General features: G+C 37.3%; 2 protein-coding genes and 1 long non-coding RNA gene across 7 annotated transcripts in view; 1 reads left to right on the top strand and 2 right to left on the bottom strand.

The window, feature by feature from the left end:
• Positions 1-27,959, bottom strand: part of LOC147839992 (uncharacterized) — a 782,854-nt gene that overhangs the window by 126,901 nt on the left and 627,994 nt on the right. The window lies entirely within an intron of this gene.
• Positions 1-27,959, bottom strand: part of insyn2ab (inhibitory synaptic factor 2Ab) — a 207,493-nt gene that overhangs the window by 82,028 nt on the left and 97,506 nt on the right. For 2 of the 5 annotated variants that reach the window (XM_087290739.1, XM_087290736.1), the window contains exon 1: positions 19,144-19,731. The exons of 1 other annotated variant lie outside the window; for it this stretch is intronic. The gene's annotated coding sequence lies outside the window, so the exon portion shown is untranslated. Of the gene's footprint in view, positions 1-18,640; positions 19,069-19,143; positions 19,732-27,959 lie in introns of those variants that run through there. 2 more of the 5 variants (XM_087290740.1, XM_087290737.1) reach the window with 2 other exon arrangements.
• LOC141378610 (uncharacterized) lies at positions 19,493-25,442 on the top strand. The gene is made up of 4 exons (XR_015513564.1): positions 19,493-19,920; positions 20,004-20,182; positions 20,309-20,338; positions 22,374-25,442. It is a non-coding gene; the product is annotated as an uncharacterized LOC141378610 (long non-coding RNA).

Raw genomic sequence — 27,959 nt, 5'->3', positions numbered from 1 at the left:
CTTGTTTTTTTTTTTCTTTTTGTTTGTGCGTGTGTGTTTTGTTTAGCAGTGGAAGTCACAGCTGACACAGTGCGACCTGCATTCATGCTCTCTCATTACACTAAGGCTTCATCTCTCTAATGAGGCTGCCAGTACATGGGAGATGGGGGCTGAAGCACTGGCTGCCAGCGAGACGAAACAGGGCCTTTGAGTCATCAGATACAAGATACAACTTAAAACTAAATGGCAAATACTGACATGCAAGAACACCTGTATTATGGAGGAACAATATAATGGCAATATTTTAACAATCAAAAATAGGTGGAAGTGCATGAAAAGAGTGATGAATAGGTTGTTTTGCTGTTGTCACTGTTCAGCAAACTGGACCAGAAGAAGCTGAATATATACACAAAATCTAATGGATGGTGAGTGTGCTAAAAAATGCTGCTTTACCAGTCGGTGGACCATGAATAATTTGCCAATTTGCCAATTTGCTTTCCATCTCAAATGCGTGTATGGCTATGCAAAACTGCCTGACAGTGCTTGGGTGAGTGGTTGCCAGGGTGATGCTATACGGCTGCAAAGGTGTTCTAAGTGGGTTCTGATGGATTGTTGCACACAGAGATGTGAAAATACATATTTTATTACTTTTGAATATTCTTTACATTTCTATTTGGCTGAATCAAAAATAATCCAATGTCATTTGTAATTATGTAGTTTGAGAGACTGTATTTTTATTTATCTTTAAACACCAAGCTTAATAATACTACCAAATATCAAATACCAATATTTTTGGATGGATGCAAATCCCATTGGATCCAATTTGCTTAGACTGCAAACTAGTGAAAACAAGGAAAGGACCCACATTGGTGCTAACTGCCTTCAGATAATGTACTGCAAATCGTAAATGACCTTACATATACACAATACAGTATTGTGGTACAAGGCTTTTTAAAGTTTGTGAAACTGTGATAAAGAAATATTAAGAAATAAGTTCTCACGAGTATTTTGCAATCATATTCCAGTTGTTTGACTTTATTGTCCTTTAAATGTCAAATAAAAACAAAATTATGTCAAAATGTCTGTCTTGACATGTTAATGTTGATGGTTAAATCACTAGTGAACATAAATAGCTGAGAATAGATCAATACATGGGATCTGTGCAGCTGTCTTAAAGTGACAGCCACCTATATTAAAGGGTCATGAAATCATCCTTATTCAGTTCAAGTCTACCTCAGAATTAAATTTAAAGAAATGCTACATGATAGGCATGGAGCTCTGTGAGCAGAGAGAGGAGTGGCCAAGGCCAGCAAAAAAGGCCAAACTACTGCCAGTTGAATCACAAAATCAGACTAAATAAAATCAGACACGGGTCTTAATGCCGACACAGTGGATAGCAGTGCAGCAGGTGTCCCTATATATGTCAACCATTAACCCTGCCACTAATCTGGAGATTGTAAACATGGGCGAACACAGCAGCACAAATACAGGGATGTGTCTGAATGGTAACAACCTCAACTGATAAAAGACAAGGTCCACCATTCTCTAATTCTTGTACAGCTCTCAAGACAAAAAAAACACGTGCTGTCATGAATATTTAAGAAGCAGGGTCTTCTCATAGGATAAGAAAACTGAATATTAACAAGAAACCAAGAAGTAATCACTGGACAGGCAGATAGCGCTATGTCACCTATTTTGATCCCTCCCCAATAATGATTTTAAATCTAGAAGATGAAATTGGCTAACAAAAGCTCAAAAATGACGACAGTTTATCCACAATAAAAGCTAACAGGTGCTAAAGTTTACCTAATTGACGCTCAACACAAAATCCCCAAAAAATACTCAAAGGTTTCTTGAACTTTTCATTTTAACTAAACAAATTTGATTAGTAAGTATTACATTTTGATTTATATGTGCCCGTTTCTGACTACATAGTTGCTTACTACATGGTTCTCTAGGGGATTTCTGACGTATTAAAATGAAATGAAGCAAAGTGATGTAGCCAAGGTACGGTGAGCCATTTTAGGAGCTTGTGCTCTGCATTTAACTCCAACTGCATGCACACAATATAGAGCACACACAAGCCAAATATAAATATACACCACTCTAAGTGATATTCTAGGGGTGACTGCACCATCCAACAAGTTACCTAACTTAAGAGTAAATGGCCACAGGATTTCAGCTCGCTCGCTACTAAATATTTGAAAGCTGAAGCATTAAACTTTTAAAGAAAAAAGGTTAAAACATAACCTTTTACGTTCAATAAATGGATACTGAAGCCTACAACCAGATGTTACAGTTGAAAAAAATGAGGACTTGTTTCACAGTCAGAAAAGAGGGCAAAAAATAAAAGAGAAAGAGAATAAACAAAAACAACAGCAGGACTTCATGCACTTGTTTGTAAGAATTAAATGATGATTTGAGATGAACCTCTTACATTTAAATGTTAAATTAAATTCTTAAATAAATAAAAAATTATTTTTTCCCTCACAATATTAGGGGAGGAATACCACAAAGATTTCACAAGGATGAATTGGCGAGTCTTCATATTTACACGCTGTTCCACACACCACCTCTTGTCAGGTTGATGTCAAATCACGTTGGCCCAATTCAGCATGTAGAATCAGCTAAAGAGAGCATTCTGGTTGGTTATTTAGCAAAAAATCAGAGCACAAGTTAAAAAACTGAATTGACGTAGCAAGTAAACAAGTCAGAAAGGAATACAAATAGGCCAGCTAAAATTTCACTAATCTTCTTAAATATTTGCAAATTAAATGGATTATTAGCTTATCAGTGATATTTAAAAGAGTGAATCCCTCTGTGGGTGAGTGAAAAGTACTGTAAAAATGGTACGAATGCTGCTTTGATTACTTTTTGAAAGTGCAAGTCAAAAATGCAAGTTTCCCTTAATGAAACAAGAAAACAGATACTGCCCCTCTGGGTGCGGAAAGACACATCCTCTCATGCAAGCCCACTCTCATCTCAGTTGGCTGCCATCTGTTTGGTGTGTTCATGTGCAGCTTTTTAGTCCAGACGGCACCAGATGCAAGCTGACACAAGGTGACAACACAGTTGGGTTTAGTCAGTGCTAGATGTTTGGCTTCATTTAAAAATAGGAGCACAAATTGTTCTTTGAAACTGCACAATTTGAAATATCACTCATGTCCATAGTTTAATATTAAAGGGGCAGCTTTTTATAAAATGTAAAATAAGATGTTTGATGTGAAGGTTCATCTCCAAATACCCCAAATAAATATTGTTTTATAACTCTGAAACCTTCCCTTTAAGGCTTTGATCAAAATTGTGTTGTTTTGGTGACTGTCACTTTAAATTTGAATGAGATTCTGCTCTTTTCAAAAGAGGCTGGAGCTACAAAGGCCTGTGTGTTAGCATAGCAGCAGATTCAAGTGTTATCCCTGTCTATGAAAACATAAGAAAATAATAATAATAAGTGGCTCAGAATGAGGTATGTAAGTCTATGGAGACTACATTCATTTGTGCATCCTTAAACTCCACATTTATAATGATGATATTATCTTTAACGTTTATGGTGTAAAAACTCTAATGGTGGACGGCTGCTTCTCATGAGACTTTCCCGCCTCCGATGACATGTACAGAGGGAGAATTTTAAGTCTAGTTGTAAAAAATTTAACGAATTAATGAACTTTCAGGACGTCATGGTGGCACAGTGGGTAGCACGATCGCCTTACAGCAAGAAGGTCACTGGTTCGAGACCTAGCTGGCTCAGTTTGCATTTCTGTGTGGAGTTTGCATGTTCTCCCCGTGTTCGTGTGGGTTTCCTCCAGGTACTCTGGTTTCCCCCACAGCCCAAAAACTTATTTTATAGGTGAATTGAATAAGCTACATTGGCCGTAGTGTGTGAAAGAGTGTGTTTGGGTGATTCACAGTGTTGGGTTGCGGCTGGAAGGGCATCCGCTGCGTAAAACATATAATGGAAAAGTTAGCAGTTCATTCCGCTGCGGCGACTCCTGATTAGTAAAGGCACTAAGCCGAAAAGATAATGAATGAAAGAATAATTAACTTTTAGCATTCGAGGTTGGCTTTATTCACACACTGTTGCCATTTTTGCATATTAGGTCCCCTTTAAAGTCTGCGTGAAATCAAAATTTGCAATGTTTATTTTACTTGCTCCCATTGGTATACTTAAGATGGATAACTAATCAGAGCAAGTTAAGCCACTGAAAATTAATGTTTGTTTTGGTAATCTTATATCAAAGTCCAACCATTTGCTACCACCACTGGAATGGTGATCCTTCTGTTTCCTTCAATGTTAGTGCTTTCAATGCAACTCTATATTAATATCCTTAGCCATGCAGCTCATACATAAAGTTTGCTATGATGTGCACAAGAAAGCCTGACCTCTCTCAATTTTGTGTTTTAGTTGGAAATACATCAACATAATGTAATAAAAGTCTCAAGAACTTTAAGTATTTGAGATTTCACCAAATATGCACCATTAAGTACGGTTTAAAGTACATCTCAACTATTTAAGGCCTCAGATGTCAGATCACTAACATATTTGGGCACATACATTTCTTGGTAACACAATTTGTAACTTGTCAAAACTAGACTATACAGTGTAAAACAAATGTATCAGCATGTATATAAATATAGTGGCAGGACAGTTTTCATTCAGTATCATATTTATTTCACTCAGCTGTGGTCCATCATTTACTATTAGCCATTGCAATCTCTGGCAGGCTTGGTAACAGGGAAGAATACAAATGGACACCTTGTCATCCGTCAGGCAGCAGCAGTGTCTTTCGGTGTCTGATTTTCACTTCGTAAGCTTATCTGACTGGACAGTGATAACACTCATCCTCCTTGAGTCATTGAACTGCCCCCTCTAACGATTCAATCAGCATCTCAAAATAATGAGCCTGGTGCCCTGTCAATTTTTGGAGCTAATATGGTGGGGACTTACAGCCAGGCTGCAGAATATGCTGTGTTTAATGGCAGAGATTCCCAAACAGGGTCAATTACTTCAGTCTGATTGTACACATTTTGTTTCTTAATACATTTTATAGATTTCCTTTTTATCTTTGTTGACAAAGGGTAATTAACATTGACTATCTAAAATCATCTTAATGTACTAAAAATACATTTGGTAATTGGAAAGGATGAGAGTATTAAAATATTTAAATTTAATTCAATAAAATTTGTAGATTTAAATTAATAGATTTTAGTTGAAACTAAAAATGCACACTGTAACTGAAAATAAAAAAAAATGCAGCTTAATCCTCTTTTTAAAAAAATCAAGATTCAACATAAAACTACACTTAAATATAATTAATACCCAATTAAAAGTAAATATAAATTTGAATACATTAAAGACCCTCTATTTTGCACTATAAAAGGTCATATTTTGGTTTTGGGGTCTCCAACAACAGGTTGATATGCGTCAAAAAAAAACTTTCATTGTCTTATAATATTATTTTTACCTAATTATTCCAATGACTCCCATTTGATTCATTCAGCGAATCATTTGTTCCCAAACCCCTCCTTTGTGCGAGGCTAATCGACTGTGATTGGTTTGATTACCCAGTTTGTTCTGATTGGTCTACTGGGTACAGCGCGAAACAGAGAGAAACGCCCACCACGGTTATGAAGTAGCAGAGTATGTGAGAGTCCAATGCAGGAATGCAATAAAGCAATGCAATTAAGCACCAGCATGTTACTCCACTTTTAATCCTTACCCCAAGTAATACCAACAACATACATTCAGTAATTATCCACAAATGGCAAAAGTGGAACTATTTTGCAAATTGACCATGCAGCACATGTGAGGAACACCTGATGGTGGCCATAGCAAAGACAAACGGCAGAGGATAACAAGTTTAGAAATGCATTTAAATTGGTAAAGGAAAAAGCACGTGTCACATTATTAACATGGTTTTGGATGCAATATGTAAAAAGCCGCTTATAGATTTAACCTGAGCGATACAGTACAAGCACTGATCTATAATAGATGAATGATTACAATCCGCGTGGAACTATTACAAGTTACAACACATTATTAAATACATATTTTGCAAACTACACAAAACGCGGAGCTATTGTAAGGAGGCAACAATTATAATTACACTTACATGTTATGATCCGGAGGAAGAAGAAGCTGGTCCATATGAACTGTAATGCTGCATTCACACCAGACGTGGGTGAAACGTCAAGTGCGAGTGATTTACATGTTAGGTCAATGCGAAGACGCAAATAGACATCCTGTGACATGAAACTGACGAATGAGGCGATGTGAATGATGCAATTCACACGAATGAATCGGATCAAGTTGAGCGTTTTGCGCAATTGACACACTAACGAGGGAAATACTCGAGTTGGAAAATCGGAACTTCAGCGAACATTCGCGCCCCGTTAACCAATCAGGAGCTTTCTCTTGTAGGAGCATGATTATGACGTAGCACCTGTTGTTGGTGTCCTGGGGGAAAATCCTCTTCCCGACACCGGACAACAGTTTATCAAACTGGGCTCAGCTCAGTCGGAAGCTCCGCTGAAAGCTTCCATCTTCCAGGTATAGTTTCTGGAGGAGTTTATGAACTCACAGAGCTGAATGAACCTCTGAATGGATCTAGTGGACTCAGACATGGCTCCAAACGAATCAATGCTGTTTATCAGCCTTCCTAAAGCACAAAAACACAGCTATTCTCTCAATAAAATCCATGTTAGCCATTTAGCAACAAAGAGTCACTGGGCAGACAGAAGCCCAGCCCATGACATGAATTTGCATCTATTGTAAAGTGAATTTGATGTGTGAATGAAGCGGATTTGATGCAAGAATGAACCGAGTAAACTCAAAATGTTCACACGTCTATTTACACAATAATATAGTGATTTTTTCGCACACTCTGCGTCTAGTGTAAACACAGCATAACAGTTACTGACAAAGTCCTTGTCAAAGTCTGACTAAGTCTCAGACATAATAGTCTCCTTTAGCAAATAGTAAACGGATGACAAATCCTGCATTGAAGTAGGTTATTGTATCAAAAATCTGAAAAATGACAGGATCAAACACAGCGTTATGTTGGCTATACTGTGGTATTGTTGTGAAAATTAACTTTAACCCCACATTTATTCCCCACAGCCGAATCTCTACCAGTCAGTGATTGTCATCTTCGTATCATGATCCCCCACCTCCACTAATGTCTGAAGGGAAAGGCACGTTCACGTTTTACCAGATCTGGCACTACATATTTGCCGAAATACTGTCTCTTTGTCAAAAAGATCTGAACCCAACACGATTACTTTGAGTCACCCATTTCATTAAAGAATCAATAGGTTTAACACAGTGCACTTTCAGATTTAAACCTCAGCTGGATGTTTTCATTCACTTAGTGCTGTGTTACACACTGTGTGCAAGGTCATTTTCAAAAATCCATTATAGCGGTTTAATAAAACTCATTCTATAATTTAACACTATATTTATTACTAAACTAACCCTGTTAATTTACAAATATGAGCTACATTACATCCAGTGAATTAAGATGGCAAATGTTTGTGGTTTGGTGTCAGTGGTATTGTGCATGTCAGTGAAGCCATTCATCATTTTAGGTCTCGGAAGAGTAGTTTACATGCCCGTACATGATGTGCACTTTTGCAGAACATGCAGAGTTGTGGACTACATGGTGAACTGTTACCCAGCAGGCCATGTAGCACACCAAGAAACATGCATTTGGCACATGACCAAAAAAGGTGTTTGTATCAATTGCACAGTTTCTATTGCGTGTCTTACAGATGAATGCTTTTAAAATACAGAATCACTTGTCAGAATAATATTTTCTATACACATGTCAAAATCTTAAGATCCCTCGTAGCATCTGCACTCACACCGATCTCTGATTTATAGCACCATCTGTCCTTAAACAGATGGCGATGGTTGATTGATTCATTGATTCTGTAATTTAATTAAATCCACATGGTAGTGGCTCACCTGCGTGCCTCGTAAGTGCCAACTGAATCGCGACTATGATTAGGATTGAAAACACTCTTTGGGTCATTTGTGAGGACTCGTCGTAGCATTTAGGGAAATGTTTCTGAAATGTCCTGGGAAGGCATTCAAAGCCTCATTCAGGCAATTATTCAAACTTTAATGGTGGACACTTGTGGAACCGATTCTGTTTAGTCTGCTGAAAAGTGTCAGTGGTCAGTACCAGACGCCACAGTGACACTTTCGTGTTGTAATAGTAGTGTAATTTCTTGAAGATAACAATTACCGTCATCATCACTAGTTTGCAGTGAATAAATTCTCTTCCCAAGGGCACTTAGCAAAAATACCATGACATTATAAAGATACAGACTAGTCTCCTGAAGGGATAGTTCACCTAAAAATTAACATTCTGTAATCATTTGCTCAGCCTCAGCCTGGTAGTTTCTAGGCAAAAGCAATGAATTCATCATTAATTATCATTAAAAAAAGTTTATGAACTATGAACTAAGTAGGTGGTTATTCAAGGAAAATATAGCTCTTACTCTTCTTGGATGATTCATGGGTAGTACTAAATACTAAAGTGATGTAGTAATGTCCAGTGATGTAATAATGTCCAGTTTAGCAAATAAAAATTCATTTAAAGGCTTTCAAGTTAATGGTTAATTCATCTGAATGATTCACTCCTAAATCTGACTGATCAAATTCTCAGGTTTGAAGTGTTCAAAGGAACACCACCTTTTTTTGAAAAAGGTTCATTTTATAAGACTCCTAGGGCCCTATCATATTCAGCTTGGCGCAAGAGTCATTAAATCGTTTCGCACAATGCTGTTTAAAAAGCAAATGCATTTGCGCTCATATGTGCGCCCATAGGTGTTCTGGTCTAAATAAGGAGGCGTGTTAAGGCGCATTGCTGGCATGTTGCTATTTTGAGGAACTAAAATAGACTGATCGATAGACCAGATCAAAGCAAGAGTATAGTCCAGTGCAGAGCACGTTAGTTGTGCGCCTTGCTTACACACTGCTTACTACACACAGGATTTACAGCAATACGCAAATATCTTTACATATAGAAAATGGTCGTGGAGCTCTGTGAGCAGAGGGCGCAGTGGGCGTGGCTGCCAGAGCAGGGGAAAAAAAGAGGAGAGTGAAGCAAACAACTGTCCGTTGGCACACAAAATCAGACACAAAACATGAGGAGACCCATGATTTAATAGTAGACAAGGTTAAAATGCAAAGAAATAAACAGTAAGTAAATGTAATGTCCTGCTACATTTGTTATTCGTAATTTAATTTAATATATAGGCTAAACATAACCACAATTTGTTATATAATCATAAAGATAATCATGTTTATAATAAACACTAAATGAGGAGGACTTATCTCCTCCTGAATACCCGGATCTTAATGCAGACACAGTGGATAGCAGTGCAGCAGGTCTCTTGCCCTGTCTATTTCAACAATTAACCCTGCCGTTAATGTGGATGGTTTTAAACATATTTGCCATATGTACACAGCAGCACAGATATAGGCGATGTGTCTGAATGGTAACGAACTCAACTGATAACACAAACACACAAACAGCTTGGCTGTATCGGCAGCCCGGACAGAATAGAGAGGAAAGCCATGCAACAAATTCTGTGTATCATGGCAACAAACACATGTTAAAAACTGTGTGCCGTGTGTGGCTGCAGTCTCACAGTTTGGCAGGTCTGTCATCAGAAAGCAAGGGTTCTCATAAATAATCAAGAAGCAGGGTATTCACTTAGGATAAACTCCGCTATGAATAATAATAAGAACGTCATCTCTGGACAGGCAGATGAACGCTACAACACCAATTTTGATCCCACCTCAAAAATTATTTTAAACACGGAAGATAAAATTAACTGACAAAAGCTTAAAATTATCCAGTTTTCCCCATAATTAAATCTGACAGGTGACTGCAACTTTGACTTAATTGATGCTTAACACACAAATCTGTTAAAATTTTAAAAGAAAATACTTTAGGGTTTCTTGAACTTTCTGTCACATAAAATTGCATTTCCTGTCTGGCTAATTCTGACGCATATGAATGGAAGTCAGCGGGGCAAAATGTGTAGTGTGACAGCAGCTGCAGCCTGAAAGATGTAAAAATGAAATGTAACTGCTGAAGCAATTGCTGATAAGAGATGAGTACGACATGACATAAAAGCAGCGGAGCTTTTATTATGATGCTTTGGGGTGGAAGGTTAAGAATTAGTGCTATATCATTATACTAAATATAGATTAGTGCTATACCATCATACTAAATTCATTTTAAGGTTCTGTGCTGCTCTGTGCCGTCTAATTAAAAGCACAACATTTTAACTTTGGCGTTTTTCTGTTTTATACAAAACCAATCCAAAAATCGAAGGTGTGACATCATTAGTATGGTGACACATGACACGGTCCATGTTACTACTTAAAATTAAAATTTCACTAGATTTGAACATTCTTCTTACATTAGGGAAAACATAAGTACATAAGAGATATTTTAATTAAAAAAATAAGTCAAAATCCATCAAAACAGAACAATACACAACATTAAAATTCAATGTAATTGCAGACTTTTATTTTAACAATCAATAAAGTATAGTTTCAGTTAAAAAAGAAAAATCTTGTATGGCTTGATTAAATTCATTCATTCATTTTATTTTCAGCTTAGTCCCTTTATTAATCCAGGGTCGCCACATTGGAATGAACCGCCAACAATCCAGCATGTTTTAGCAGTGTATGCCCTTCCAGCTGCAACCCATCACTGGGAAACATCCATACACACTAATTCACATACATGCACTACAGATAGTTTAGCTTATCCAATTCACTCATGCCACGTGTCTTTTGACTTGTGGGGAAAACCACGCAAACACAGAAAGAACATGCAAACTCTACACCGAAGGGCTGTGACTCAAACTAGTGACCTTCTTGCTGTGAGGCAATCATGCTACCCACTGCGCCACTGTGAAGGCCGGCTTGAGTAAATTAACAGTAAATTTTCATTTTGGTTGAACTATCCCCTTCAATTTTTGTCTTTGCAAGTTCGGAGCACTTTTTAATCCTTCATCAGTGTTAAAATCTTTATGGAATTGTTAAAAAAAAAGTGAGCACAATTCTTCAAAATTTGCGTGAACTATCACTTTAAACCAAATCTGCCTTTCTCATTCTCTGTCTTTAAAGCACACACACAGAGGTCCCCCTTCAACCCTGACAATTTGGCCACCGTCAACCCCAGGATTATGAGTAATGCATTGAATCTAAAATTGCAAAAGTAATCCTCTTAACTCTCCTCATGCACTTTAGCAGCATGTCAGTTCAAACAGGCCCACTGGTCCTATTGAAAATGACTGTGAAAAAGAAACAGCCTTTAACTCTAAAGCTATGTGCATTTTTCTAGGTTTTTCCACATTTATTTATTAATTTAACCCACACCTTTATCCGGTCATGTCTATGGATAGCTATCACCAGCAGCAGGTACTACTGATATGTAAAGCTCTCAGGGCTCTTCTTTAGATAGGCAGGAAAGCCAAAACTCCAAACAATGTCTTGTACAAAACATCCATTTTCAATGCCCGATGTTTCTTTATGCTTAAGGTCTCATTTATGCCTGCTTCAGTGTTTTAAATCATATCAACCTGGAGCACAGCCTGATAATCTGCACTGAAAGAGACCTCAGATTTAGGGGTCAGTTTCACAAGGGACTTCAAACCAAAAATCTGTCCTAATCTCCTGATTTTGGGAGGATAATAAGATTGGCTGTAGATTTGTGAGCTGATATGACTTTTTAGCACAGAGATATAATTAGTATTCCTTTTACGTTGCAGTGATATAACCACACAAGCTGGTTTTATTGTGGTGCGTGCATCAGGAGCTTTGTTGTATGCAATTGTATTCGGCTGTTGTAAAAAAAACCTACAAATATTATTCATGTTTTGTAATGCAAATGAAGCATGATGTGTGAATGAAGCGTTGTAACATTTAGAAGGGAAATGGTGCTAACGCTTAGAGACAACATAGAGCGATTGCCTATAAAAATTTAATACGCATCATATATTTTATATAATGTGGAGTGTAGGCACAACTTTTATATATTAAAATCTAATTCATTGTGTTTTTTGTTGTAATGTTTTTCTAGATGCTTTGCATACTATTAAAGATGAGGTAGAGAATGCAGGCATATTTTAGAGATTCTTAATATCACGTCTAGTTGAAACCATCATTTTGAACTGAGCTGATTTGATAGCTTGATTTCCTGTCTTCCTTTTTTTATTTCTACGATGCTGCCTTTAAAAAAATATCTGTGAGGGAAGCAATCAACCAACTACCAGCAAGCTTTCAACCCACCAAGAAGTCTATGCAAGATTCAAGAGAGAGAGGGAGAGAGAGAAACCGGATGGATGCATTACTGCCTCTGCCATAGATAAAACAGCACCTGACTGACTGTCCTTCTGCATCAGGCTGAGGTCTTGAGCTGTCCCTGTCTGTTGCTCTTTTGATAACACACTAAACTGACATATTTCATTATGTGCCTTTGAAAAAAGGTTGACCACTTTGTAATACAATATTGTTGGAAATGTCACAGACGTCACAAACTGACGTATTTTTTTTGTGACTCGTGACCATTGATTAACATTGGAGTTCAGTGCTGGCAAAAATGAAGGCTGACCTGGCTCCATACTGTTACTCAGATCTTACCTTTGACATTATTCATCATGCAATTATTCGACATTAAAAAATTAACATGAAGTGAGTCACTAACTTCAGTTCCTGAAAAAAGAAGCTGGCTTCTAGCTATTTATTTGAAAAACCTTGGCGTGTTTGTGATTTATAAATGCACTGTTTGTTCCAAAAGCACACAGTATAGCATAATATCCCCAGCCAGTCAAATGTTTCCCTTTTTATCCTCTCCCCCTCCTCCCTTTATGATAATCCCAAGCTGCATGTGGTGCAACAGTCATTAATATTGGGAGAGCTGTAATCTCTGTCTTTTATTCTGCAAAGGGCTTTGAGCCCTGCTTGTAGCACCAAACCTTAACGTGAAAAACAATCTAATGATTTTCCAGAGCTGCCTTTGCCTTCCGCTGTCACCACATGGTTGCACAGTCTGAAACCCGAAAGCACTGACACTGCGGTACAGTAAAAAGTTATGAGTCACTGGAAGGTTGCTCGCTGGGAGACCAAAAGTCCTCACACTCCTGTCTAACATATATGGTCCTTTTTACAAACAAGGTACAAATTAGTCCTGACACTCCTGAGTAGGAGATATTTAAAATGTTATGCTCGAGAAGACCAAATTAATGGTACAAAAAATTATTAAATTCCAAATTAAACAACAACAACAAATACAGTTTCAGAAGGTTATAGCAGTCAGAAATGAGTGGAGAGGCCCTTGCTTTGACTGGCTTCATTAGTAAACTAATGTGATCTTGATCAGTTTTTCTTCAGTCTCCACAGTTTGGTGACTATACTGGAATTCTTAAGTATAACTTTGTTGCCAAGGATTTCAAGAAATTTTTGATCAGGTTTAGGTCAGGACCCTGTCCTGGCCATTTCATAATTTCAATGTTTTCAGCTTCCGTTTCATTTACCGTGAAACAGGAGGTTCACTGACCTGCATGAATATTGCTGGCTGAAAACCTAAAACCTGGTTCACACTACATGCCTTTGAACTTCGGCAGATCAGTCTCTTAAACACTGAGACACAGCAGAAACATATCCTGCTCATTTTTTTTACTGGTTGTCAATTTCATTTCTCCACATCATCCTGTCCTCTTTTGTATGTATGTATGTATGTATGTATGTATGTATGTATTTATTTATTTATTTATTTATTTATTTATATAAAAGGGCCTTGAATGAGGAAGTGATAATGTAAAGGTGCAATATTCTAATGACAGACTTGTAATGGACAGCTTTTTTTGCTAAGGCTAAATATTTTGGTGCTCTGATTTAGAAAATAAAGAAAATGCAGGAGTTGCCAAATTAACATTAATAACTAGAAGGAATCTGATAGTGTTCTCATATTTAAATCAGTGCTCTTTACAGTTATCTGATTTAATTTTTTAATACTGTGTTTTAGAATATTTGTAACTCAATAACTTTGAAATTTCATGAATAGCCAACACCCCAATTTGTGTAAAAATAAATGAGATTATTTTCCTTTCTCTTCTCATCTTGCTAGAGAAAGCAAATTTCAATTTTAATCCAAAAGAAAGCATATTATATATTTCTAAAGAATTCTTCCCTTTTGTAAATATGAAACACATTACAGTGTGGAAAATGTGCCACTGTAAATGTATTTACATTTAATTTATTATTCTTATGTAATCTGGTTAAAAATGTCGTTTAACTACAATGAGGAACATATTTGATACAAAAAACATATAATTGTCTGGTTTTATTTTCACAGAATGTCAAGAAAGTAAAAACTAGCGGAAAAATCCTAAATCGTTTCAAATGGAGTTACTGTCTCAGGCTTCACTGAGCAACATATTGCCTTTGGTCACTGGCTGGTACAGAGAAGGTGCACTAGTTTGTAACACTGGATTTACAGACTTATCAGCAAGCCATGTAAGGAGTGCATGGGATCAAATGACTGCTATTACCACAGCTCTGTGCGAGGGGCTGTGAATGTGAAATGTGGCGCTAATCCCACTAACAAGCTAAAGTATTAAAGTGACTGAAAGTGGAGGAATCCCCTTTTGGATTTGTGATTTACACTGGGGTGTCATTAAACCACTGTCAGTGGTGGGTGCATGAGAAGAAGAAAATGTAACCATTAGTTTGGTGCATAAACCACAATGGAAAAAAATGTAACCATTCATTTTTTATTCGAAATGAAATATAGTAGCATTTTATGAATGCTTAGGCATTTTTGTCATTTTAAGAGGCAATGAACTGCGTTTTTAATTTTGTACTACTCTCTTGGGTGCACTCAAAGCAGTGTCAACGATATTAACATTTTAAAAAACATCATAATGTACAAGTAATATGCTCCGACCTGTTTTGACTACATCATGGGAACAAACTTTTTGAGTAGGCATGGCAGATAACAGGTTCTTAAGTAAACTGGTGTGATTGGGTGCATACCCCTTTAATTATCCCACCAAGAAAAAAAAGTTTGGATTGCATTTATTAAATCCTAATGTTGCTAGTAAACACATTCAATGCATATTTTTTCAACACATTTCATAATTTTTAAAATATCAACCTCTACCAAATGGTTGATATGCCAGTTTAAAAGTACCGAAATTAATACATATACTATTAAAAAACTGAAGGGCAAGACCAATTTACTTAAAAAAATATTCACTAAATCATGTATATTTTTTAAAGTATGCCAAAAAATATCTCAGATACTCATTAAACATGCTTGTAGTAGTGCAACAGGATTATGTTTGTTAGGTTTCTTTTTTAAACCAACTATCCTGTGAGTCTAAACCATTATTTAAAACAGTCAAAACATGATGATCAACCATTTGGTAGAGCGGGCACATAAATGGATTATTTAACCATTTTTAAAAAGTTCAACAGGACCTCTGTGTGCCCACCAATGTTAATCTTCTACTTGAATGGTATATTTGATGATCAAAAAGTGAATAAACCCTCGAACGATCTGTATTAACTAAGCTAAGGTAACCTTGTAATAAAAACATGCGTTCGCACTTGTGAGGTGCAACATGTCAGGTACAATGTAGTCAGCAGAGCATCATCTTACTTTCAGTATTTCTGATAATCTGGTCTTGCCTTGTGCGTAAACAAATCTGTGATAAAATGACATGACTAAGATCTCATTAAGTACATCCATATTTTCCTACTGTTGGGATGAGAAGAAATGCAATGCAGAGACTGCGTTTTTTAATGAAGCACTGCATAAAAACTTGTCTTTATTGAGTCATCTTTAATGTTGCCTCTCACATTATTTATCTTCTATATGCACAAGTCAGAGGGTGGGACTAAGCTAGTAGTGTTGTAAAAGCAGCTGTTGATTTCCTTTTACAAAGTTTAGTTACATGATTACATAATAAAGTGGCACATTCCTCAACCTGTCGTTTTGGCAGATTGGCTTCAATGTAGCATGTTTTAAGCTAACAAGAAAGTTTTGAGTTCTGAAACTTACTGGAGGCTTTTAGAATACAATGACCTCTTTTATGTCAAAGAAGATCAAGGGAATTTAGATTTCTCAGGTCATGACCGCTTTTATACTCTAACCATTGCATAATTCAAGCTGAACTGACAGTGACATTTTGATTTATTGACAGCATCACTACAGCAGCATAAACTACTTAAGTTTGAGTAAAATAACACAATTTAGATTTTTCAGAAATGCTTGAAGATTATTTTGTTTATTATAATATGAATTTCTGAACAGCACTGAATAACCACTGAAATCTCAAAAATGTTTTATTATTTTGTCATAAAATCTTTGATTATTGCATCTTAACACATCCTTTACAGCGTATGGCACGATTAAAGGGATACTCATTTATTTGTTTTCCTTTCAGCTTAGTCCCTTTATTAATCAAGGGTTGCCACAGCGGAATGAACCGCCAACTTATCCAGCATATGTTTTACCCAGTGGATGCCCTTCCAGCCACAACCCAGTACAGGAAAACACACATACACTCTCACGTTAACACCCACACATAAACTACGGCCAATTTATTTTATTCAATTCACCTATACCGCATGTCTTTGGACTGTGCGGGAAATCGTAGCACCCAGAGGAAATCCATGCCAATGAGGGGAGAACATACAAACTCCACACAGAAATGCCAACTGACCCAGCTGGGACTCGAACCAGCGACCTTCTTGCTGTTAGGCGATAATGCTGCACGACGCCACCGTGTCTCAGATTAAAGAGATAGTTCACCCAAAAATTATTATTTTTATCTTTTACTCACCCTTGACTTGTTTTAAACAAGTTTATATTTATGTTTTTCTATTAAACACAAAAAAAAAAGATATATTAGGAATGTCAGAAACCTGTAACTATTGACTTCTATAGTGTTTTTTTTCTGACTATTTATGTCAATGGTGACAGGTTTGCTTCTTTTATGTTCAACAGAACTTCAGGAGTTCACACTTTGCAGATGATTGTTTATAAAGCATGTTTGGCATGTTGTCCCAGCAGAGAGCCCTTAGCTCATAAGATCCTCGAGCCCGGGGCTCCCTCCCCGTTTGCAGGCCGAGAGAGGAATTTGAGCTCAGGGAGGTCTCAAGAACTCCCTTGCTATTTATAGTTAATGACAAATTAGGGATTGCTATGGAGAGATATACTGCTGATTAAGAGCTCGTCTATGGTGCTAATTTGGTTTGGTCAATTCGCCTATGTCGCATGTTTTTGGACTGTGGGAGGAAATCGAAGAATCTTGGGGAAACCAAGGCGAGCACGGCGAGAAGGGGTAAAATCTACACAGCAATGTCGACTGGCCTGTTAGAGACTTGGACCAGTGACGTTCTTGCTGTGAGGCAACAGTGCTAACCACTGGGCCACCATGCCACCTTATCGAGGAAAAGAAAGTAGAGGAGGGGTGGAAGGGGGGATTCTTCAAGCCAAAGATGACTGAGGTAAGGAACAATCATAATTAAGGTTATTTATAATGAGTTAGGACTCATCTGATTGGTGAATCATGCATTAGCTAATGCGGGACCAGCAGCGGTCAGTCATAAGCAATTGATCGTCTTAAAATTAGTTTAGAAAAAGCTTTACAAAGGACCTCAAACTGTTTTGGCACAAGTTAACGTTGAGAAAATGATTATGCAGTTTTTATTTTTGGGTGAACTATCCCTTTAAAGAAGATGAGAAAGATAAAAGTGGGTGTTTAATTTGCTCTGCATGTTGATTTGAATATCATTAGAGAGATTTGGAGTGCTGAACAAAACAAGTGAAATTCTGTCATTTATCATGTAAATGATCTTGCCTTTGTTTAACAATTGTAGAGTTAAAACACAATGGCTAATTTCAATGGATCATCACCATCAGTCTTGACTTGAACAAAAAGCTGAAGAACAAGCAAAAAAACGAAGTAAAACAAGGAAAGAGAGTAAAGACGCTGTGGTGCGTGACTAAACGCATTCATCGTCTGTTCAAATAGAGGCCTATAAGACTGCAGGACTGGGGAAGACAGAGATCGGAAATGATACTAAAATGAGATGGAAGGATGTAATGCCTCACTCATCCTAGATTCAAACCCGAGAATAAGATCTCAAAAGGTAAAAATCTGAGCATCTCATTTTCCCAAAAGGAGAAGGTAATGAAAGAATGATGGAAACATTTTACAAAAATGGGTGAAAAGTAATACGCTGGAGGATTTCCCATCCTGGCATGTGTACAAACGACAAAAAGTTCATATCTGGAGAAGATGAGATTCTGAATCACAGTGAAGATAGAAAGTGTCATTTCATCATACAGAGTAGTCTGTGACAGAGTGGAAATCTCTCTCCTTCTCACACACACACAAACACACACATACTGACGATGAAGCACAATATCATACAGAAGGACTACCATCATTCAAATGCACATCCTCTCATGTTTTGCTGACAGGTTTATACCTTATATAAAAGTTCTCTAGATGAGTACACGACACGACTACAATACAGCTTCCAATAAATGCTTCCTTAACTACCCATTATAGTGACTAACATCCTTTAAACAGATCTCCATCAATAAAATACATACTTTACCTGAAGATACATGTTATCCATATTGCAAAATCACATAGTCGGAAACACACAGCTGAGGCGTGGGAGACAAAAATGCCCTCATCCACGAAGGACATAATCCCACCTTCATCAATTTACCTTTGCGGCCAAAAATATGAAGCTTTCAGGAACTACTAGAACATAAATGTCAGAGGGAAAAAAACAACTGGCTAACTAAACATCAGACTGTTGCATGACAAGAGCGAGCACAATCAAATCACGTCAATGTCCAACCTCACAAGCTTCAGCAACCCCCAAAGGACAGCAGGGAAAAAAAGTGAATTATCATCCTCCACTTTGAGGATGCACATGCAGGCACAGATGAAGTGTAATTGAACCAAGCTCACTCAGTCAGCTGCGGTACAGTGTAAGTAACCGTCAGCCAGCCGTATTTCAACGAAGCACATTGCAATGCACAAACAGACCTTCCTGCGTCCAGCACTTGATGTAAAAAAAAACCGGGGCTGGACGGAGGGCACACTCACCCTGAGAGGACCATTAGCGGAGGAGAGGAAGACAGTGAAGGCGTCAGTCTCCCGCGGCACTGGGGCATATCCGCTGGTTTTGGAGCCATGCGAGGCGGCCGGCAGCAGACGAGTTGCTCCACATTTGCTGAAGTGCAGCAGTGAGAGGGTTTGCCCGACGCCGGAGCTGCAGCGAGCGGACACGCTCACGCGCACACACGCGCGCACTCACACACATGCAGAGTGTATGAGGGCGAAGATGCGCGCTTCGTTTAGTGCGTCAAATTGAAATCCCACCACAAGGAGGCTTAAGAGATGTGCCCCTCTTGATTTCTCACATCACTGAGAGAGGTACATGGGTGCGCGCATTACACACACACACACACAGAGAGAGAGAGACTTTCAAGTGCAGACAGTTGGCGCGCGCTCGCGGACGCAGACGATGCTCCTCATCCACTGCTGCAGACCGTGTGCGTTTGATAAGAAAAAAGAGAGGGATAAAGGAGGGGGGAGAGTTTGGAAAAGCGAAAGGTTGAGAGAGGATGCGAAATGAGCTGAGATGAAGTCCTGCTTTACTTTAGTCACCATCGGTATCATCTACTTATACTGTAACTTACTAACCCGCAGATCTTATGTAATCACATGGTGGGTGTGTGTTAGCGATGTTTAAAAAGCCGAGAAGTAATAATACTGACGCGTTTTAATTGGCTGGCTCTTGTATTATCACACTGATTACACCTCGTTACAAGATGACACGATTTAAATGAGAAAGAGATGGAGAGATTGGAAGATTACAATGTGGGTGAAAAAAAATCAAATGTAGGGAAGCGTAATTGGATTGTTAATTAACGCGAGTCATCTCTGTGTTTTATAATTAGCAGAATTCCTCTGGGCACAAATCAACCTTGTTGATGCTGCTTCAAACACGCGGGCGACCGTCCTGATCATCACACATGCTGAAATATGACTCTTATATCACGTAAATAATCTTGAAAGACAACAAACAAAATGTTTACTTGATGGATTTGGTGTTTTGCTCTTATGAAGAACAACTATTCAGGTAGATAAGAAACGCTTTTACTCTATAGCTACTCTTACAGTATTAATTCAACCCGAAAAACATAACAGATTATTTGGATGAAGGCTTTGTTAGTTCTGTACACTGAAGAAGTGATTTGTTTTTCAGCCCCACACACTCTTCCCAGCATGCACTATGGTATGAATAATTAATATGGTTGTATTGTTTGACCAAGGGCTTACACTGCTGTTTGTGATTTTGTTGTCATGTTTAGTGAAATGTTATGTCAATGTGTTTGTTGTTCGACTCAAAATGATTATTATGTTGATTATTTCATCAAAATATTGTTTTTGTTTGGTTAGCAACATGATGTCAGTAGTTTAGGAAAACAAGTTCTTTACTTTCCATGGCATATGTGCATTTTTAATGTGTATTGATGCAGATCATATTTAATTAAGTCAATGTAAATAAAAGCACATTTTCCTAACACAACATTTTAAATAATATTTAGACGTAGTGTAAATAATAGAAATTACAATTGTTTGCTAAGCAGTTGTTACGAATATGGCAGATTTTATTTTTTAAATTCAGATAATTGGCATGCTGTATTTACAATAATAAAATAAAAGAATAATAAAACATAGAAATTGCAGCCTTTATTTTTTATTCTTCATTTTTAGAAATGACTTATTTTCATTCCTTCACCCGAGAGTAATATGTTGCCATTTTGAACTGAATCTTCATTTTTCACTCAGTCACTGAGATGTACATGAAATATTAGCTGGAGGAGTAAACACTTCATAAACCTGCTTCAGAACAATTCCTTGGTGCATTAATTTAGTGTCAGAACCCCTCCACTGTACCTGCACTGGAATACAGCACAGCTGGGGATAATAAATGAACCCACAGTCAGGAAATTGACCTTCATGGCCAATAGTATAAAGACAATCTCTGTTCAAAATCCATTTTAATTCCACAATGTGATGATATTTAGAGGAGAACCCGATTTTGCCTTCAGATCTGCTTTAACTCTTTCATTGTGTAGAATAAACAAGGTGCATGAAATATTCCCAGAGATTGGTCCTTAAATAGCATCATGCTATCTTTCATTTGGTCCCTACTGACATGGAAGCATCTGGCGATTTTCATCTGACCTCTGCCATCACCAAGGCATTTTCGCCAACAGAAGTGCCACCTACTGGATATTTTTGCATCACTTTATTCTGATAGTCCCTTAGTTAGTTAGTTAGTTAGTTAGTTAGTTAGTTAGTTAGTTAGTTAGTTAGTTAGTTAGTTAGTTAGTTAGGACATTTTTGTCCCTGCAGGGAAATTTAATTTGCAGCATACAAACTTGACTTCTGACAATTCAAATTTGGCATACATATATATATATATATATATATATATATATATATATATATATATATATATATATATATATATATATATATATATATATATATATACAGACATGTGCCAAATAAATAAATATCCAGTCTACTAGGCATCAACTGCTACTAAGAGAGGAAGAACTTAAAAACTTAATTGCCTGGGGTATAAATGATTTTTTTTTTTTTTTTTTTTTGATGGTAACAATTGGAAGGTGTTTGATGTCTCTCATTATTGATAATCATGATAGCCTTGTTTAGTACTCTTTGTATATACCTTTACGCATTCTGTTGACTATAAGTTAGATTGCAACTACATACCAAATAATTCTCATTCGAAAATTGGCAGAGGTGTCTGTTTAATATCTGCTGACACTGTTCCACTAACAGGCTCCACTAACCCTTACCTTACAGTCAATAACAGCAAGCATTTTTTTGTTTTTAAAGATAGATGTCTAATAGACATCTAAACATAGTCGTCTTGGCTAAAACAAGACTAAATTTGGCCTTTAAGTGAAAATCTAATAGACGTCTAAGAATAGGCCAAAACTAGTCTAGTCATCAAATAAACAGAAATGAATGACTACACATAAAGTCTGTATAATCTATCTATTTGAAGACTAGTCTATAGTTTTGGGCTATTCTCAGATGTCTATTAGATTAACAGCCCAAGTTTAGCCTTGTTTTAGCCAAGCTGTCAATGTTTAGATGTCTTGTATTAGACATCTATTAAACACAAAATTGTTTGCTGGGAATTAGCTGGCATAGGTGCAATGTAACAAAGTCAACAAAATGTATAAAGGGACAATTAAATCTGAATATAATCAATATTTTCTCTTTTTCAGATCATTCTCTGTCATCCCTACAGGTCCTGCATGAAAATCCCAGTAGATCAGCAGTTTCTGAAATACTCATAACAGCCTGTCTGGCACCAACAACCTTTACCAAAATTAAAGTCACTATCAATTTAGTTTCTCATTGTTCTTCAGCAGACTGTCTTGACCATGGCTTTTTTTAACACCAAGAATGCAGAGGGATGAACTCACGTTCGTTTCAAAAATGGTCTTGCCAAGTTACAGAAGACCTCCAAAACATAGGAGGTATCCTGTGAACAAATAAGCTGCAATCTTCATGATAGTCAAATAACCTTTACACAATTTTTATCAAAGCTGATATTTAGCCACACCATGTAGGTATTTCATAACATCAAATTTTTACCAGGTGAGTTGTAAGTCCAACACTCAACCCCCAACCTAGAGGACCAAGTCATACACACATACAGGTACACCGTACAGTACACTACGGACAATTTAGCTTACCCAATTCACCTATAGCGCATGCCTTTGCACTATAGCTGAGGAAACCCACGTGAACACGGGGAGAACATGCAAACTTCACACAGAAATGCCAACTGATCCAGCTGAGGCTCGAACCAGTGTCCTTCTTGCTGTAAGGCAATAGCGTGACCCACTGTGCCACCGTGCCATCCTTTTTAAACATTACAATATTTATAATTTATTTTTGTTTGCTCTAAATATGTAGCATGTACAAAAGTCTTACAATGCACATAAACAGATTCTAATTATTTCAGAAAAATAAAGATGTGTTTATGCCTTTATTAAAACTTTCATGTTAATATTTACTTTTACAGTCACATTTAGGGAAACTCCTGACATTAGGCTATTTTAGGCTAACAAGCTTGGCTATATCTCTGGACTGTAAATAATAATGAATATAAAATGCCACACTGTACCCTCCTCCTTTATTTAGCTGCAAAGACTTCTGGGACTTTGAGTGAATGCTGTGAAATCTGCATTCAGTGCATCCGTGATATCAAGAACACATCCGAGTTCTGTCATACATCCTCAGTTCTTGCGTTTTTGAGTATTAGAATTGAATTTTGGTTCACAAGATCGCTTATTTAGAAGCAGCTCATGTCTACGTGTGCAAATGCATTGATTTGCAGCAATGTGATCAGCTGATTAATCATTTCATTAATGAGTTGTATACAGTAGGTGTACCTAATGAATTGGCCAGTGAGTGTATCACTGCATTTCATTTGGAAGGGTTCTTTCAGAGTGATTAGGGCATAGGGGTGAGCCTTTCCGAATGGTAATGCAGTATGCAACTACAATCAACTTCCCTGAGCAAAGGAGGGGTCGAAGTGTCCATCAGTTGTACCCTTAAAAATCCTTCATTCCGAAGGGCCCTTCAAGTGGCTAGTTTTGACCGCTTTAGTTTTGGAACGACACTTTAATATGTAATAGAAGCCATGATTGTTTTCACTCCCCTTTTTTTCGGTGCTCTTTGGAGGGTGATATATTCTGTTTGGTATGCACCGCATATCACAGTTCCTGCAAAAATAATAGAGGAGCTCTGATAAGCCTAACAGGCTTCTTTCAAAAACTAAAAAATTTAGTGACTCAAACGTTTGAATGGTGTTTTTATGCCAACAAACGGAATGAGTAAAACTAAATAACATACATTTCAGTGCCTTGTTAGGTTCCACTGAAATTAAACTGCATTCGTTTTAAAATTCACTTTTAAATGTGCATCTAACTAATAATCTGCTACTCCAACTAGAACATTTGGCATTTCATTTGCACCGGTAGTTTTTATTCAACCCGTTCAGATGTTCCTGCTTGATTGCTTTACACATTCAGCTTACTCTGCAGCACCTAAAAGTGTTCCTACATCAGTAAATGTGCTCATATCATATTCATGAACTTCAGGAAATATTCTGCATGCATATTCTGCAATTAAAACAGGCTGAAAAAAGGCTGTTCTCATTAGAGGCTGAGAGAAGGGAGTTCATACAAAGTGTCTCTTTTAGCCAAAAAATGTAAGTCTCTGCAGGTGTCTGTGAAATGAAACTTCTCTCCCTTGTGCCTCAGGCCATGGGCTGTCATTAGCCGGAAAGTAAAATAAAACTCTCCCCTCCACCAATTACTGAAGGAGAAAAATCTTGATAATTCTGCAGGGATGTCGAATCTCATCTGCCAGCACAGCTTAAGCAGTTTGAAGACACACAAAAAGATTTGTAAAACATTTTTAAGGAGACGGCATTCACAAGATGTTAACAATAGGAAATGTTGCGAGTTGACATTTCCCAGAATGCCCTCAGTGGTAATAGTGTGCAAATTATACAGTGACTTTCAGTGAGGTCAGATGTCTTAAATGGAATTTCTACCATTTTCGGGACTTGCTCTGTTGAGGTTTGTCTTGTGCAATTCAAATTGTCTTTTGGCGCCGCCAGCACAAACACAGCTACATTTCAGCTCTTTTTAAGTGTCAATGAAATCCGAATAGGCCCACTGGCATACGGGACGCCCCCAGTGGTGCAGGGTGGCCCAGATCCTCACAGCCTTATGAGTCAGATATATTATGGTTCAATTTGCCTGTCAAGGCCAATTCTTCTCTGCATAAAAGCCAATATCGAATTCAAAGGTGTCAACAACAGGCAATAGTAGAACAGAAGGAAATCATTTTCTCTTCTGGTTGTTTTAACGCTGATATGAACATGCCCTGAGGTGCGAGTCTGGATATTAAGGAAAGAAACAGTGAGAGAGACAGCAGAGATGTTTGCTGAGATTCACTGCTGAGTTCTAGCCTATATTACCGAGCAGGGCTAATCAGAGGAGTGAAAGGAGAGAGGAGAAAATCCTGTCTGTGTTGAGCACATCCTCCTGCTTTCTCCTCCCGCTGCTGCTCAGAGTGATTTTCACTGCGTGATCTCCATTGGCTCAGCTCACACTGAAGGCCGCTGGGCTTCCTCTTATTGTTACAGGAACAGATCACCTTCTGCTCGCTAATTTCATAATGTTCGTGCATATTCCCTCAAGACTGCGGGAGACCACTGCGTGTGTATTCTGACTGCGCACGATAATAATAATAAAAAATGCTCCAACCATTTTCTAATCATTTTTTAGGTCACTTAATGGTTTTATGGTTCAAAAGGTTATAAAAGTCAATGAACAATGTAATTAAAATCGCATGATGAAATATTAATCCACAGAAGGGTTCACAATCCAGTTCCTTAAGTGAAAACACTTATTTTTGCATTCTTTTTAAAATTGTAATACAATTAAAAAACACACAATAAAAAATAATGCAAAAAATGTATACAATTGAAAAAAATAATAATTCTTTATAATTCAGAGTATTCAAAAATTCTGTGAGCAAATTAGATGATTTAGTATCTTAAAGACAACTCTCAAACGTAGAATGAAGTCACATGCATTGCCCAGGTGTGACGTTTTCAGACTTCAACAGAGTGTATAAAAATCTTGATGTTCTGTGGGTTTTGTCTATCCAAACTTCTACTGGATTCAGGTCAGGTGATTCTAAAGCTTGGTTTTCTTTCTCCAAAAGCATTTGAGAGTCTCCTTGGCTGTGTTTTGGATCAACGTCTTTCTGAAATGTCCACCCTGGTTTTATTTTCATCCTCCTGCCATTGCAGATGTGGACTAAGGCAGCTGATATCAATTTACAATGAGGAAGAGTGGAGTGTTGCTGAATAACTACTAAGTGATTTCAGCTGCTGTCTGGGCTTTCACTGCCTTTTTACGTCTTGCTTTCTTCATGTGTTCAGTACTTTTTTCCTGTGCCTTTTCATTGTATTACACATGACTTAATTTGTAAACTCATTAGATTTGTTTTCTTTGCATATATGCATTTGTTTTATATATATATAAAAAAAATATATATATATATATATATATATATGTGTGTGTGTGTGTGTGTGTGTGTGTGTGTGTGTGTGTGTGTGTGTGTGTGTGTGTGTGTGTGTTTTAAATAAATAAATGCATACAGTGCCTAGTTATATAGTTGAACTAATCTTGATTTAATTATTAACACAAATAATGAACACAACCACAAACTAAACTGTATTTAATGTATACAACTATAAGTCCTCTAAAAGAGTACAGAAAGTTTGCAAGTTGTTACAAGAACTAACTCATAAGAGTAATTTTGAGAACTCTTTATTCTGATGGCTTGTTTTAGAATTCATGTTGATTTCTTGACCTCTAACTAATTTCTATCTCCATGTAAACTGTATTTCCCATAAGTTGCGGCTGGAAGGGCATCAGCTGCGTAAAAACGTGCTGGATAAGTTGGCAGTTTGTTGCGCTGTGGCAACCCCGGATTAATAAAGGGACTAAGCGAACAAAAAATGAATGTAAACTGTAAACCAACCTTTGTTAGTAGACCATAATGGTTTGGGGCTTACAATTTGTGGTTGACACATGGTCAGGGGCAGATTTAACCAATAGGAAACATAAGTGGCCGCTTAGGGCCCCAGGAAATCTGAGGTCCCCCAAATAAATAGTATAAATTATACCTAACACCATGTTCTATCATATTTTGTATGAGTGTCTAAAAAATACAAGTTTAATGTTTATTACACCATCCTCAATCATGGAGAAGTCCAGCAGTCAAATTAGGTAAAGAGTTAGTTAAAGAAAACAAAATATTTTATGAATAATTTTAGTTGTAAATTCATTTTAAGAAAACAAATCATCTAAAAAAATTTTACAAGATGCTTTACATGTTGTTATTGTTATTTTGCATTAAGACAAAATGTAGAAAAGGAGTGATTGAGTGATATAATCAAAATAAAAGAACAAAATAAATCAATTAAAAATAAATTAAACTGGAAAAGTTGCAGTTTAGAACTTTTGGGCCCGAGGGCTGTAATTGCTTAGGGCCCCCAAATCATTAAATCCGCCCCTGCGTTTAGTTACTTAAGCTTCATTCAGACTGCTAAATAAGATGTTGGAGACCCAGTATTATTTTCTCATACATGTGATTCAGATCGTTTGTTCTTCATTACAGTGTTAAGAGGAACAACAGAAAGGCATACATCATAATACAACATGAAGGTGACAACATTTTCTATTTGGGGGAACTATCCTTTCAACTTAAAAATATCCCAGATTTCAATATGGACCACAGAAGCTCTCTTTACTCATGCAAATACAATAGTGCTAAACCTACAGATAATGGAAATGGGTGATTTCTCCAGAGTGCCTGCATGAATCGACCTTGGCTGAAAGGATGTTTACACAAATCATTTAGCAGTTCTCCATTTTAAGGCACACTGAACATGTCGCCAATATATTTAAATGTGTACTTTGAGACAAAGGTTGGTATTAAAGAGCAGGGTGAGAAGTACTGTGTTCATCTCATGTGTGCCGTATAGAGGGATGTGGGCAGATGTTACGGCTGCCGAGGGACAGAGAACGCTGGATGTTCTTCAGGCTTTGTGAAGCATGGTGCACAGGAGATTGACTGTGATTAACAGCATCACTGGTGGTTGTTTAAACCTTTTCTCAGGCTTTATGGTGTCAGCACAGCTCTCTTGGCAGCATGTGTGCGGGTGTCTGTATGTGTAGAAAAAAAACAAAGCAGGTGTCTTGCTCAGATTCAGA

This window comes from Danio rerio, chromosome 17 (genome assembly GCF_052040795.2).
Source record: "Danio rerio strain M-AB ecotype USA chromosome 17, GRCz13ab, whole genome shotgun sequence".
Taxonomy (NCBI): Eukaryota; Metazoa; Chordata; class Actinopteri; order Cypriniformes; family Danionidae; genus Danio; species Danio rerio.
Note: the sequence above shows the minus strand (reverse complement) of the source record. Positions and strands in the feature narration are given on the sequence as shown.